Source organism: Mustelus asterias, chromosome 1 (assembly GCF_964213995.1).
Source record: "Mustelus asterias chromosome 1, sMusAst1.hap1.1, whole genome shotgun sequence".
In the NCBI taxonomy this organism is placed as follows: domain Eukaryota; kingdom Metazoa; phylum Chordata; class Chondrichthyes; order Carcharhiniformes; family Triakidae; genus Mustelus; species Mustelus asterias.
In genome coordinates, this window is record NC_135801.1 from 144,824,649 (window position 1) to 144,841,674 (window position 17,026).

Consider the following 17,026-nt stretch of genomic DNA (forward strand, 5'->3'; position numbering starts at 1 on the left):
GGCATTATGCTTAGAACCCAAGGGAATAGGGGAGATCCTAAATGAATACTTTGCATCGGTATTCACAAAGTAGAGGGACTTGTTGACTGGGAGTGTCTCAGAAGGAGGTGTTGACCCGTTAGAGAGAATCTCCATTACAAGGGAGGAAGTGTTAGGTTTTTTAGGTAACATTAAAACTGACATCCCCAGGGCCAGATGGCATCTATCCTAGGCTGCTCAGGGAGACAAGAGATGTAATTGCTGGGCCTCTGACGCAAATCTTTGTCTCTTCATTGGACACAGGTGAGGTCCCTGAGGATTGGAGGAAAGCGAATGTGGTACCGTTATTTAAGAAGGGTAGCGGGTAATTATAGGTCAGTGAGCTTGACGTCTGTGGTAGGAAAGTTGTTGGAGAGGATTCTTAGAGGCAGGATGTATGCGCATTTAGAACGGAACAATCTCATTAGTGACAGACAGCATGGTTTTGTAAGAGGGAGGTCGTGCCTTACAAATTTGGTGGAGTTTTTTGAGGAAGTGACAAAAACGGTTGAGGAAGGAAGGGCCGTGGATGTCATCTATATGGATTTCAGTAAGGCATTTGACAAAGTCCCTCATGGCAAGTTGGTGAAGAAGGTTAAGTCTCATGGGATACAAGGAGAGGTGGCTAGATGGGTAGAGAACTGGCTTGGCCACAGGAGACAGAGGGTAGCAGTCGAAGGGTCTTTTTCTGGCTGGAGGTCTGTGACCAGTGGTGTTCCACAGGGCTCTGTACTGGGACCTCTGCTATTTGTGATATATATAAATGATTTGGAAGAAGGTGTAACTGGTGTTATCAGCAAGTTTGCGGATGACATGAAGATGGCCGGACTTGCGGATAGTGATGAACATTGTCAGACAATACAGCAGGATATAGATAGGCTGGAAAATTGGGCGGAGAAATGGCAGATGGAATTTAATCCAGATAAATGCGAAGTGATGCATTTTGGAAGAACTAATGTAGGGGGGAGTTATACAATAAATGGCAGAGCCATCAAGAGTATAGAAACACAGAGGGACCTAGGTGTGCAAGTCCACAAATCCTTGAAGGTGGCAGAAGGTGGTGAAGAAGGCATATGGTATGCTTGCCTTTATAGGACGGGGTATAGACTATAAAAGCTGGAGTCTGATGTTGCAACTGTATAGAACGCTAGTTAGGCCACATTTGGAGTACTGCGTCCAGTTCTGGTCGCCGCACTACCAGAAGGACGTGGAGGCTTTAGAGAGAGTGCAGAGAAGGTTTACCAGGATGTTGCCTGGTATGGAGGGTCTTAGCTATGAGGAGAGATTGTGTAGACTGGGCTTGTTCTCCCTGGAAAGACAGAGAATGAGGTGAGACCTAATAGAGGTGTACAAAATTATGAAGGGTACAGATAGGGTGAACAGTGGAAAGCTTTTTCCCAGGTCGGAGGTGACGATCACGAGGGGTCACGGGCTCAAGGTGAGAGCGGCGAGGTATTACTCAGATATCAGAGGGACGTTTTTTACACAGAGAGTGGTGGGGACCTGGAATGCGCTACCAAGTAGGGTGGTGGAGGCAGACACGCTGGCATCGTTTAAGACTTAACTGGATAGTCACATGAGCAGTCTGGGAATGGAGGGATACAAACGAACGGCCTAGTTGGACCAATGAGCGGCACAGGCTTGGAGGGCCGAAGGGCCTGTTTCCTGTGCTGTACTGTTCTTTGTTCTTGTTCAAGCCACTCACCATGCTGACTTGGAAATATATCACCGTTCCTTTGCAGTCGCTGGGTCAAAATCCTGGAATTCCCTCCCTAACGGCATTGTGGATCTACCCACAGAACATGGACTGCAGCGATTCAAGAAGGCAGCTCACCACCACCTTCTCAAGGGCAACTAGGAATGGGCTATAAATGCTGGCCAGCCAGCGATGCCCATATTCCACGAATGAATTTTAAAAAATGGTCAAATGGGCAGATAAGAACATGAGGACATAAGAAATAGGAGCAGGAGTCGGCCATCTAGCCCCTCGAGCCTGCCCCGCCATTCAATAAGATCATGGCTGATCTGATAGTGGTTTAGTTCCATTTACCCGCCCGCTCCCCATAACCATTAATTCCCTTATTGATCAGAAATCTATCTACCTGTGACTTAAACATATTTAACGAGGTAGCCTCCATTGCTTCAATGGGCAGAGAATTCCAGAGATTCACTACCCTCTGAGAGAAGAAGTTCCTCCGCAACTCTGTCCTAAACTGACTCCCCCTTATTTTGAGGCCATGTCCTCTAGTTCTTGTTTGCTTTCTAAGTGGAAAGAATCTCTCTGCCTCTACCCTGTCTAGCCCCTTTATTATCTTATATGTCTCTCTAAGATCTCCCCTCAGCCTTCTAAACTCCAACGAGTACTGGCCCAATCTACTCAATCTCTCCTCATAAGCTAACCCCCTCATCTCTGGTATCAACCTGGTGAACCTTCTCTGTACTCCCTCCAAGGCCAATATATCCTTCTGCAAATAAGGGGACCAAAATTGCACAATACTCGAGTTGCGGCTTCACCAGTACCTTGTACAATTGCATCAAGACCTCCCTGCTTTTATACTCCATTCCCTTCGCGATAAAGGCCAACATTCCATTTGCCTTCTTGATCACCTGCTGCACCTGCAAACTGAGTTTTTGCGATTCATGCACAAGGACCCCCAGGTCCCTCTTCACAGTAGCATGTTGTAATTTTTCACCATTTAAATAATAGTCCATTTTACTATTATTCCTTCCAAAGTGGATAACCTCTCACTTGTCAACGTTATACTCCATCTGCCAGATCCTCGCCCACTCACTTAGTCTATCCAAGTATCTCTGCAGACTTTCCGCATCCTCCACGCAATTCGCTTTCCCACTCATCTTTAAGTGGCAGATGGAATCTAAACCTGAAAAATGTGAGGTGATGCACTTTGGAAGGAGTAATTTGGCAACAAAGTACTTAATAAATGGTAGGACATGAGGAAGTTCATTGAACAAGGGGACCTTGGCGTGTTTGTCCATCGATCTCCAAAAACAGAAGGGCATGTTAGCAGGGTGGTGAAAAAGGCATATGGGACACTTGCCTTTATCAATCGAGGCATAGATTACTAAAAGAAGCAAAGTCATGTTGGAATTGTACAGAACTTGAGGCCATAGCAAGAGTATTGTGTGCAGTTCTGGTTGCCACGTTATTGGAAGGATGTGATAGCACTGGAGGGGGTGCAAAGGAGAGTCACCAGGATGTGACCTGGGATGGAACATTTAAGTTATGAAGAGAGGTTGCATAGGCTTGGGTTTTTTTTCATTGGAGCAGAGAAGACTGAGGGACGACCTGATCGAGATGTACAAGATTATGAGAGACATGGACAGAGTGGATAAGGAGCAACTGTCCCCCTTAGTTGAAGGGTCAGTCACAAGGGGACATAGGTTCAAGGTGAGGGACAGGAAGTTTTGAGAGATGTGAGGAAAAACGTTTTTACCCAGAGGGTGGTGACGGTGTGGAATACGCTGCCTGGGGGGGTGGTAGAGGCGGGTTGACTCACATCCTTTAAAAAGTATCTGAATGAGCACTTGGCACATCATACCATTCAGGGCTATGGGCCAAGTGCTGGCAGATGGGATTAGGTGGGAGCTCAGGTGTTTCTGATGTGTCAGTGCGGACTCGATGGGCTGCAGGGCCTCTTCTGTGCTGTATGATTCCAAGGGACTGCCGAAGAAAGGGAGAAGGAAATTAGGCATAAGGTGGATCCCCAGTGTAGAGATAAAATGACATAGATTAATAATTTATCGCTGGTATTAAGAAAATATTAACACAAATGCATGATTCATGGCAGGCTAAGTAGATTTGCTCATTGAAAGTCATCTTGTTATCCCTCTCTTTTGAGTGATGAAGGAAGAGAACAATGGAGGATGACATGCAGCATGCACACAACCCATCCTAACTGAACAGACAGCTTTAGTGGTGAAAAAGTGGCACTGAGCAGCATTATGTTTCCTGTGATTTGCAGGCGCTATCTCCATTGCAAGAAGATCTTGTTGAAGCTCGGAAGTAGAAGACTAAACTGTTGCCTATCTGTCATGTTGATGCGCTCTAAAGAATTGTGCAAAATCCAGGTCACTCTTCTGTTTATCTTGCAACAAATTTAATATCCGCTCCAGATATTCTCTCAGCGAAGTAATATATCCTTACTGACTGGTAGCACTTGGGGCACATCAAACATTCTTGAACATGATGTCGTATGTAATCACATTATAAAGAAAAATAAGAAACCACAATACCTGTTCCAGTCAGCAGACTATATGTATGCTTTCCGTGGCCAACTGTGTATTAGTGTTGAACATTCATGATGTGAACTGTATGACTTTTTGGGATTTTTAGCACTGTTCATTCTTTGAACTGTGGGGAATGTTAACATTTTGGATTGTCTGAACTGTTGCCCAGTGTATTTCCTGCATGTGATAAAAGGGTCATTGGATAAATTAAAAATATTGAGGCGAGTTCACCGTATTGACAGAGAGCTCTCTCTCCAGTAGATGAATATGGAACAAAATGGACATGAAATTTCAGCTGAGATCAGTTATAGAAAATGTGGAATGCACTGCCCCAGCTACAGATCTAGAATCAATTCCAGTGTTTACATAGAAACTAGAAGCAGGAGTAGGCCATTCAGTCCTTCGAGCCTGCTCCGCCATTCATCTTGATTATGGCTGATCATCGAATTCAATATCCTGATTCTCCCTTCCTCCCATATCCAAGAGCTATATCTAATTTCTTCTTGAAATCAGACAACGTTTTGGCCTCAACTACATTCTGTGGTAGTGAATTCCACACATTTACCACCCTCTGGATGAAGAAATTTCTCCTCACTTCTGTTCTAAAAGGTTTACCCCTTATCCTCTAGTTCTGGATTCCTCCACCATTGGGAACATTCTTTCTGAATCTACCCTGTCTAACTATGTTAGAATTTTATAAGTTTCTATGAGACTCCCTCTTGCTCTTCTAACCTCCAGTGAATATAATCCTAACCGACTTAGTTTGAGTTAAAAGGAGAGGCTGGATAGACTGGGACTTTGTTCCCTGGACTGTAGGAGGCTTAGGGGTGATCTTATAGAGATCTGTAAAATAATGAGGGGTATAGATAAGGTAGATAGTCAAACCTTTTCCCAAAGGTAGAGGAGTCTAAAACTTGAGGGCATAGGTTTAAGGTGAGAGGGGAGAGATTCAAAAGGGTCCAGAGGGGCAATTTTTTCGCTGAGGGTGGTGAGTGTCTGGAACGAGCTGCCAGAGGCAATAGTAGAGGCAGGTGCAATTTTGTCTTTTAAAAGCATTTAGACAGTTACATGGGTAAGATGGGTATAGAGGGATATGGGCCAAATGTGGACAATTGGGACTAGCTTCGTGGTAAAAACTGGGCGGCATGGACAAGTTGGGCCGAAAAGTCTGTTTCCATGCTGTAAACCTCTATGACTCTGACTATTACTCTCCTCGTATCACAGAGCTGCCATCCCAGAAATCAGTCTGGTAAACCTTCATTGTACTCCCTCTACAGCAAGGACATCCTTCCTCAGATAAAGATACTAAAACTGCACACAATATTCTGGGTGTGGCCTCACCAATGCCCTATATAATTGCAGCAAAACATCCCTATCCATACACTCAATTCCTCTTGCTATGGAGGCCAACATACCATTTGCCTTCTTTACTGGCTGCTGTACCTGGGCGCTTAGTTTCAGTGACTGATGCACAAGGACTCCAAGGTCTCGTTGAGTATCCACCTGTCATTCAAGTAATAATCTGTCTTCCTATTATTGCTACCAATGTGTATAACCTCACATTTATCCACATTTGCAGCTGCCATGCAAATGACCACACACACAGCCTGTCCAAATCATGCTGGAGCATCTCAACATCCTCTTCACAGCTCACCCTCCCACCCAACTTTTTTTCATCTGCAAATTTGGAGATAAAGTTTATTTATTAGTCACAAGTAGGGCTTACCTTAACAATGAAGTTACTGTGAAATTCCCCTAGTCGCCACATTCCGGCGCCTGTTCGGGTCAATGCACCTAACCAGCACGTCTTTCAGACTAAGGGAGGAAACTGGAGCACCCAGAGGAAATCCATGCAGACATGGGAAGAATGTGCAATCTCTGCACAGACAGTGACCCAAGCTGGGAATCAAACCCGGGTCCCTGGCGCTGTGAGGCAGCAGTGCTAATCACTGTGCCGCCCATATAATACCAGATAATCCCTCTTCCAAATCATTAATATATAATGTGGGGTCCCAACACCGATCTCTGCAGAACCCCACTCGTCACTGACTGCCAATCAGAAAAAGACCCATTTATGCCAACTCTTTGCTTCCTATCTGCCCCCCATCTTTCTATCCACCTTAAGACATTACCTGCAATCCCATTTGCTTTAACTTTACATTGCAATCTGTTATGTAAGACTTTATCAAAAGCCTTCTGAAAACCTAAATAAATCACATCCACTGGTTCTCCTCAGTTAACTCTATGAGTTAGTTACATCCTCAAGAAATTTCAATAGGTTTCAACAAGCATGATTTCCCTTTTGTAAACCCATGCTGACTTTGTCTGATTATACCATTGCCTTCCAAATGCTGAGTTATGAAATCCTTGATAATAGATTCTAGCAACTTCCCCAGTACCAACGTTAGGCTCACTGGTCTATAGTTTCTTGTTTCTCCCTACCTCCCTTTTTGAATACATTAGCTACCCCCCAATCTGTAGGAACTATTCAAGAGTCCAAAGAATTTTGGAAAATGACCACAAAAAGATAAATTATATAAATATCATTTTGTGGATTTTGATTAGTAATATAGAGAGTTGACATGTCTTTTTTGCAATATTTTGCATTTGACCTATTTCCCCTCACCAATCAATTTTTTTTCATTAAAGTACAGTTTCTTGAAGGATGCTTAGGAGACTAAAGGGTTAATGATAAGTGTTTTATTCAGAAGCTGAGAGAGGCACAGCTCATTAGTTGTGATTCCTATGGTTTTAGTTTTTACATTGCCACTGGCATTAATCCTGTTGTATACCCAATACATCAAAGTGATGAATAGGTTTTTAACATCCCAGTCATAGAAATCAGTGGGCTACAAATAGCATCCTGAGCTAAGCTCAGGGAAAATTTTGCAGGTTTGCCTTTATGCCCACAAATGTCTACAATTTGTCCTGTTCTTTAATAAGAAGGGATCATCTACAGCTGAAGCATTAATGTAATAGCAGATCTGTTTAATTCACCTATTTTTATATATCTGTAAAATAAAGCGGGACCTCCGAAATAATGCATTTGTTTTTGACATTCTGCATAGGTCATTTGTCAAAACTATTTTCCCCCATCTTTCTCTTGTCCTGAAATTTCATATTAACACAGCCAAAGAACTGCAGCACTGGACTGTTAACTGGAAGATGAGAATTTGAATCCTACTGACATTTGCATACACGCTTTCCCTTGATACATAGTCTTAGTCAGGTCATTGGGGGTGGGGGCGTCTAAGTTCTGTACTCTTAACTGATCTGCAAGTAAGCTAACTTTGAGGTACAGGATTATTGTTGTCTGTGAGCACAATGAATCATGGAGAATACTGCAGAATCTAGTCACCTTTTCTGTTCTCCTAACTAGAGAAGGGTAGATCATCCTCATTTCACCTCTTTGTCTACAGTAGCCATACAGAGACATGGAATTTATACTTAGCAATCTGACCAACTGGAGGCAAGAACAAAAATTGTAGCATCTCAATAGTAGGTCTGAGGAAATGAAAGGTAGAATACTTCCCTATGCATGTATCTCTTACCAGAGCCAACCTGGTGGTTGTGAGCACTCTGCGTTCTTAAGCTAACACTATATGATGCAGCATCTAGTATAATGCACAAAACTGCACTATAGCAACTATAGCTACTTTGCTAATTTGAACTATTTTCTGGCATCTTTTGATCTATAGTAATATACATAATGCTATAGTATCTTGGATTAAATCCAACTTTAGAAATTTAATTCATGATTAAAATCAATAGCAACCCAAGTTACTGGGTTAATTGTTTGCTCTGTATTTATATTTAGGGGTGTGCTGATTGAAGTTTGACTTTCAAATGCATTTTAAAACACACACAATGCCAGCTCTGTTCATGCTATTCACTGATGGGCAGTGAATCAACAAAGGTTTCATATTAATCTTGCAGTTTTATCTTGCCTTTTAAAAATATAAAGGTAGCTTTATTTCAAGGAATTGAAGTTGTCATGTTCTTTGTGAATGACATTGCAAGCAACTCTTTATTCAGCCAAGATTTTAAAAAATATCTTATATTTAAACAGTGCCTCTAAAATAATAAAGTAACCCACGGTGTTTCTCAGGAGCGTTATAAAATGAAGCGTGACATCGAACCATGTAAGCAGATATTCACTAAGGTGACCAAAAGTTTGGTCAAACAGGTGGATTTTAAGAAATATCTTCAAGGAGGAAAGTGAAGTGAAACGTATTGGAGAACTTGAAGGTGGAACAATTAAAGTCAGATATACAGAAGGCCAGAATTAGAGGAGTGCAGAAATTTTGGAGGAATGTGGGCAGCAGGACATCATAGAGGTGGGGGAGGGTGTTACCATGGAAGATTCCAAAAGCAAAGATGAGTACTTAAGTAAGACGTTGCATGTCCAGGAACTAATGTAGGTCAGTGAGCACAGGGATGATAAGGAATCAGGACTTAGCACAAGTTAAGCAATGGGCAGCAGAATTTTGGATGAACTTGAATAGACTGTGGGAGACCAAAGAGGAGTGTATTGGAGTAGTCAAGTATGGAGGTAGTGAAGCCATGATTGTGGGTTTCAGCAACAGGTGAGCTGAGATGGGGGCAAAGTAAGGTGATGTTACAGAAGTGGTAAAGGCGGTCTTAGTGATGGCATGAATATGAAGTTAGACGCTTATCTCAGAATGAAATGTGACATCATGGTTGTGGACAGACGGACATAATCCGCAAGGGAGAGGAATGGCGTCAGTGGTTAAGGAATGGAATCTGGAGAGGAGATTGAAAACGGTGGTTTCAGTCTTCCCAATATTTAGTTTGAGGCAATGTTCTTCAGTACTGTATGTCCGATAAGCAGTCTGATCAGAGCAACAGCGAAGGAACTGAGATCGGTGATGGTGTGCAGAGCTGGGAGTCATCATTGTTTCTGAAAACGAAGCCATGCTTTCTCTTGATGTCGGCAAGGAGCAACATGTAGGTCATAGAATCATACAGTGCAGAATGAGGCCATTCGGCCCATCGAGTCCGCACCAACTACAATCCCCTTAACTCCATACATTTACCCTAGCTAGTTCCCCTGACACTAAGGGGCAATTTATTATGGCCAATCCACCAAACCCGCACATCTCTGGACTGACCTGCAAATGTCAGATGAGAAATAGGAAGGGGCCAAGGATAAATCCTTGGGAGATGCTGGGGGGGTGGGGGGGGGGGGGGGGGGGTGTCGATGGCGGTGGAATAAGAGAAGCTATTGAAAGTGATGTTTTGGCTGAGTGTAGTTAGATAAGAATGGAATCAGGTGAGAGTAGCCCCACTCAGCTGGAGGACTGTAGAGAGGCGTAGGATGAAGGTTGTATGGCCACCCATGATAAAGGCTGTAGAGAGGTTGAGCAGGACAAGGAGAGAGTAAGCTTACCTTTACTGAGGTTACATAGGAAGAGCTGTTTCAGTATGATGGTAGGGTGGAAGCTTGTTTGGAGAGATTCAAATATAGAGTTCTAGAAATGATGGGACCAATTTGGGAAGTGACAACACTTGCAAGGATGTTGGAGAGGAAAGGAAGATTGGAGATTATGAACAAACACATTGGCCATCTATATGTATGTTGTGTTATGATTCCCATAGAGACTAACTTTGAAAGAAGAAATCCAAACTTCCAGTTGATCGCTGAAAGGATGACACACTAACATTTCACATTTTGAGACTTTTACTGTGACAACCAAAATAAAAGCATCATTGATTAAACACTATTATTGTAGGTAACTTGTACTTAACACTACGGAACGGGACTTTTCTCTCTTATTTTTAACATAACTGAGAAAACTAATGAAAGGTTATTCAACCTGAAATGTCAAATCTTTCTCTCCACAGATGCTGCTTAACCTACTGAGTATTTCTGGCATTTTTTGTTTTTATTTTAAGAAACCCGCTTCTCAGATAAGTTTTACAAGGTAGATGTTCAATTCTTCTGGAATCAGTTCAAAGTGATTCTTTGCTCCCCAGGATATACTTCCCTTTTCCTTTCCCAGCTGGTAATTTTTAACCCCAAAACTGCCTTTCACAGTTGGAGTTTTCCATAGTGATTCTTTCTGTTGTGCAAGCCAGGTGAATCTTCCAACCTCATTTTAAATCCTAATAAATTTGGTCTTTTTAAATTGAGTGCAAAGTCTCATTTACATCCCTGCATGGTGTCCCATAGAGATTTTCAGCCTCTAGCTGCTCTCTCAGATCCTGGCAGCCTCCTGGTGCTTAAGGAATATCTTCAAAGTTCTTCCCTTTCCAAAGCTCATCTCCATGGCAGTTGAATTACATAGGCCTTGGATCCAAATAGAAATACTGATCAGCTATTCTTGAGATCATTCTTGGAAATATATGGACAGATAAGTGATGGCACGGTGGCACAGTGGTTAGCACTGCTGCCTCATAGCACCAGGGACCCAGGTTCGATTCCTGGCTTGGGTCATTGTCTGTGCAGAGTCTGCACGTCTTCCCTGTGTCTGTGTGAGTTTCCTCCGAACGCTCTGGTTTCCTCCTACAGTCCAAAATACGTGCTAGTTAGGTACATTGACCATGCAAAATTCTCCCTCAGTGTACCTGTTCAGGCGCTGAAGTATGGCGACTAGGGGATTTTCACAGTAACTTCACTGCAGTGTTAGTGTAAGCCTACTTGTGACACTAATAAATAAACTTACTTCTTGAAACACATCATGTTGTCCAACAGAACATCTATCTACCTTGTAAAACATACCTCTGAAATGGGTTCCTGTAGTATTTACATTAAAGAAAACACACAGTTTATTTGATTTTCTTTTAATGGGGGAACACGTAGGCAGTAATATACACGAGAACGTACTTAATATGAAACATCAACTTATCAACATCTATGCTTGGTCATACATATATGGTAATATGTATTACCTATGCATGTTACACCACATGCATATGAAAAAAATAATTATGAGCAGAAGTAGGTCATTCATCGCTCAAGCTTGCTCTGTCATTTGTTAAGATGGCTGATCCGATTGTGGTCTCAACTCTACTTTCCTACCGACCTCAGATCTCCTTTGACTCCTTTGTTAGTCAAGAATCTACCTCTACCTCGGTCTTAAAAATATTCAATGGCCCTGTCTTCCCTGCTCTGTGAGGAAGAGTGTTCCACAGACTGATGACCGTCTTGAGAGAAAATAATTCTCCTCATCACTGTCTTAAATGGGAGACCCCTTATTTTTTAAATTGTTCCTCATACTAGCCTCTCCCACAGGAGGAAACATACTTTTAGCATCCACTTTGTCAAGTTCCCTCTGGCTTGTATGTTTCAATAAGATTACCTCTCATTCTTCTAAGCTCCAATGGATACTGGCCCAAAATGTCCAACCTTTGCTTTTAATATGACCCCTTCATCCCAGGAATCAATCCACTCAACCTTCTGTGAGCTGCTTCTGATGCAATTATGTCCGTTCTTAAATAAGGAGACCAAAACTGTACAGTGCTGTGATTCTCTGAGTATTCAGGATGTGGTGTTTGTTTTTTAATCCATTTTACGGGATGTAGGTGTCGCTGGCTGGCCCAGCATTTGTTGCCCATCCCTAATTATCCTCCATTTCAGAGGGTATTTGAGAGTCAACAACATTGCTGTGGCTATGGAGTCACATGTAGGCCAGACCAGGTAAGGATGGCAGATTTTCTTCCCTGAAAGACATTAGCGAACCAGGTGGGTCTTTACGACAATCGACAATGGTTGCATGGTCACCATTAGACTTCTAATTCCAGATCATTTTTTTTTACTAAATTCAAATTTCACCATCTGCCGTGGTGGGATTCGAACCCGGTCCCCAGAGCATTACCCTGGGTCTCTGGAATTTCACAGTAACTTCATTGCAGTGTTAATGTAAGCCTTTCTTGTGACTAATAAATAAACTTTAACTTTGGATCACTAGTCTAATGATAATTCCATTATGCCACTGTCTCCCCTCACAACTCCCCTGCACAGCTGTTGGCAAGACATCCCGAAATTTAAATTGTATTCTCCTTGCAATAAACAGCAACATTCCATTCACCTTCCAATCATTTGCTATACCTGCATACTAACATTTGTGATTCATGTCACAGGGCAGATCCCTCTGTATAATCACTCTGCATTTTCTTCCAGCTAAAGTGGACAAGTTCACATTTTCCCACTTTATACTCCATCTGAAAAATATTTGTTCACTCAACCTATCAAGATCCTGTTTCTTATTCCTTGTAAGAAGTCTCACAACACCAGGTTAAAGTCCAACAGGTTTATTTGGTGGCAAATACCATAAGCTTTCGGAGCACTGCTCCTTCGTCAGATGGAGTGGATATCTTATTCCTTGGGACAGACTTTCCGGCCGCACTCGCCCCAAAGCCGGAAATTACCGCCTGAGGTCAACAGACCTTTGCATGGTCTGCCCTTGGCCCCTACAATTCTCATGGCGGTAGGGACAGGAAAATTACACCCCAGATATCTTCACAACTTATTACCCTACCTATCTTTGTGTCATCAGTGTTCAGTCCCTTAACCCAGTCATTGATATTGATTGCAAATAATTGAGCCCCAGCACTGATTCTTTGGCACTCCACTTGTCTATTTTGGCAACTTGAAAATGACCCACTTAAACCCACTCTCTGCTTTCTGTTAGCTAACTGATCCTCTATCCAGGCTAATATGCTACCCCCTACTCCATGAGTTCTTATTTTGTGTAGTAACCTTAGATGTGGCACCTCATCAAATATCTTAAAGAAATCCAAGTACAGCATATCTAGACGTTCCCCTTTTTCCACAAATCTTGTTACTTCCTCAAAGAGCTTGAATAAATTAGTCAACCATGATTTCTCTTTCACTAAAACATGTTGACTCTACCTGATTGTTTTGAGATTTTCTAAGTGCTCTGTGAGAACTTCCTTTGTAATGGCTCCCAGAATTTTCCCGATGACAGACAAAACCATTAGACCACCTTAAATACAATAAATGGAAATAAATGGTTACTTGTTCGTACAGAATTTGAGTATTGCTGAAAAAGAGAGATGCTGTTGAAACTTTTTGTCTTGCACTCATCAGAACAAATGCGAGAATGCCAAATTTCAAAGGAAGCAACAATTTATAGTGCATGCATAAAGGGTGCTGGTTGGTTGGCAAGTTGATCATGATTGGTCAATTCTTAGCCATGGAGAATGCACCAGTGGACTATTCTTCCCCCATGTTTTTTTAATTTTGATTTCAACAATTTCGTGGGGATCAGTAGTCCCCTGGCACATTCTCCATGGCAACACTTGGTCCAACCAGAATCAATTTATCATCCTTTTCTCATTTGATAAAAGTTGTTGTTCCCTTTGAAGTTTGATATTCTTGTGTCTGTCATGAGGAGTGCATGAAGAAAAGTTTCAGCAAGTTTCTTTTTTAAGCAAAAGGAAAAATGTCTAATGTTGAAGTACATTTTGCTCTCAGCAATGCTGAATGTTCTGACTGCTGCAGTTCACTGCTGATGAATTCTGTGCCCACTGCAGTCCATAATGATTTCCAATGTTCATTTTACCAGTATATTTTTCTTTTCATTGGCTTTTGTACATTTAAATATTTTAGTTTTGTGAATGTTGCAAGGATCAATCAATAATGGAGAGTATTCTGGGGAACATTGATCAAGTCAGTAGGCAAGTTATAGATATTCCAATACAATGAAGCTCACTGCTGTAGCCTAAATTATAACTTTCTGAACATCTCTTCCCATCTAAAATGCTGAGTATTCTGTGCTATACAGCACATGTCTCTGTTGTAACAGTTGCAAAGTAGTTCAAAAAGAAATCTTAGATTTTTAAGAACTTTTTGGTGATTATTACACTCTGTATTCTTGATTAATGGCTTTACTTAGGGTTTGCCTATTAGCTTTAAGTTTTTCTTGAGGTAACCTCTTTTTGTGCACATTTGTCTTGTTTCGACTTCTTGGTATTAGAATAGTTACAGCACAAGAGGAAGCCATTCAGCCCATCATGCCTCTGCTGGCTTCTTGAAGGAGCAATTCACCTGGTGTCACTCCCCGGCTTTCTCTCAGTTACCCTGAATGTTCTCCCTTTTCAATTAATCCAATTGCCTCTTAACTGCCTCAATTAAACCTGTCTCTACTACATTCTCAGGCAATATATTCCAGATCCCAACCACTCACTGTGTCCCTAAAAGACAAAATAAAACACTCTCTGTGTGAAGAAGGTTTTCCTCGTGTCTCCATTACTTATATGCCAATTACCTTAAACCTATGCTCTCTTGATCTTGATCCTTTCACCAATGGGAACAGTTTTTTGCCTATCTAATTCATCCACAGACTCCTCAAGATTTATACCCCTACTAAATCTCTTCAGGGAAAACAGTTCTCATCTCCAGTCTATCTGTGTAACATAAGTTCCTCATCTCTGGAACCATTTTGTGAATCTTTTCTGTATTCTCTCTCTCAACAACTTTCCTAAAGTATGCTCCCCAGGACTGGACACAGTACTACTGTTGAGGCTGAACCAGCGTTCTATACCGCTTTAACGTAACATCCTTACATTTGTATTCTATGAATTTATTAATAAAACCTTGGATGCTTGGTGTTTTATTAACTGCTTTCTCAACCTGCCCTGCCACCTTCAATGGCTTATGCACATATGTGTTCCTGTATCTCCTTCAGAATTGAATTCTTTATTTCATATTGACTCTCTGCATTCTTCCCAACAAATCACTTCACACAGCTGTCTCCATTAAATTTCATCTGTCACTTGTCCACCCATTCCACTAATCTATGTCTACGTCCTTTTGAAGTTTTACAGTCTCCACCTAACTCTTCATAATGTTTCCAAATTTTGTATCATCCGCAAATTTTGAAATTGTACTATGCAGTCGCAGCATGGGTGATATTTTCCATGAGCAGAATCGATGAGTAACGTGGTTAATGAATTTCACTACTGGTGCAAAGCCAGTTAAGAAGGCCAAATTTCCCAATGACAGGCAGATCATAGCCTCTGTTTGCTACAGGCAGAGTACCGCCATACTCCACCAGCCATAAGACCAAAAGACATAGGAGCAGAATTAGGCCACTCGGCCCATCGAGTCTGCTCCATCATTCAATCATGGCTGATATTTTTCTCATCCCCATTCTCCTCCCTTTTCCCCATAACCCCTGATCCCCTTATTAATCAAGAACCTATATATCTCTGTCTTAAAGACACTCAATGACCTGGCCTCCATAGCCTTCTGCAGCAAAGAGTCCCACAGATTCACCACTCTCTGGCTGAAGAAATTCCTCCTCATCTCTGTTTTAAAGGATCGTCCCTTTAGCCTGAGGTTGTGCCCTCTGGTTCTAGTCTTTCCTATTAGTGGAAACATCCTCTCCACGTCCACTCTATCCAGGCCTCGCAGTATCCTTAAGTGTCAATAAGATCCCCCCTCATCCTTCTAAACTCCAATGAGTATAGACTCAGAGTCCGCAATCATTCCTCATACGACAAGCTCTTCATTCCAGGGATCATTCTTGTGAACCTTCTCTGGACCCTTTCCAAGGCCAGCACATCCTTCCTTATGTATGGGGCCCAAAACTGCTCACAATACTCCAAATGGGGTCTGACCAGAGCCTTATATAACCTCAGAAGTACATCTCTGCTCTTGTATTCTAGCCCTCTCGACATTGCATTTGTCTTCCTAACTGCCGACTGAACCTGCACGTTAATCTTAAGAGAATCTTGAACAATGACTCCCAAGTGCCTTTGTGTTTCTGATTTCCTAAGCATTTTCCCATTTAGAAAATAGTCTCTGCCTCCATTCCTCCTTCCAAAGTGCATAACCTCGCACTTTTCCATATTGTATTCCATTTGCCCACTCTCCTAACCTGTCCAAGTCCTTCTGCAGCCTCCCTGCTTCCTCAATACCACCTGTCCCCCTCCATATCTTTGTATCATCTGCAAACTTAGCAACAGTGCCTTCAGTTCCTTCCTCCAAATCGTACAAGCCCATAGCTTGTAGAACTTGGAACGTTATATATGATTCCACGATAGCTCATTGTTTACTGAACAAACACGAGTCTGCTAAGTATTACACTAACAACAAATTCAAGATTATCAAAGAACAAAGAACAGTACAGCACAGGAAACAGGCCCTTCGGCCCTCCAAGCCTGTGCCGCTCCTTGGTCCAGCTAGACCAATCGTTTGTATCCCTCCATTCCCAGGCTGCTCATGTGACTATCCAGGTAAGTCTTAAACGATGTCAGCGTGCCTGCCTCCACCACCCTACTTGGCAGCACATTCCAGGCCCCCACCACCCTCTGTGTAAAAAACATCCCTCTAATATCTGAGTTATACTTCGCCCCTCTCACCTTGAGCCCGTGACCCCTCGTGATCGTCACCTCCGACCTGGGAAAAAGCTTCCCACTGTTCATCCTATCTATACCCTTCATAATCTTGTATACCTCTATTAGATCTCCCCTCATTCTCCGTCTTTCCAAGGAGAACAACCCCAGTCTACCCAATCTCTCCTCATAGCTAAGACCCTCCATACCAGGCAACATCCTGGTAAACCTTCTCTGCACTCTCTCCAATGCCTCCACGTCCTTCTGGTAGTGCGGCAACCAGAACTGGACGCAGTACTCCAAATGTGGCCTAACCAGCGTTCTTGGACTTGCAATGTGGCTTGTTTATGCTTGCTGGAATCTTTGTATATTTATATGCAGGGACTTATCCCTTGCAGTCATGTGAAGCTTTTCAACTTGAAAAGCTTCAATATCA

General features: G+C 42.4%; 1 protein-coding gene across 4 annotated transcripts in view; it reads left to right on the forward strand.

The window, feature by feature from the left end:
- The window catches only part of wdr7 (WD repeat domain 7), a 660,051-nt gene that overhangs the window by 266,601 nt on the left and 376,424 nt on the right, over nucleotides 1-17,026 (forward strand). The window lies entirely within an intron of this gene.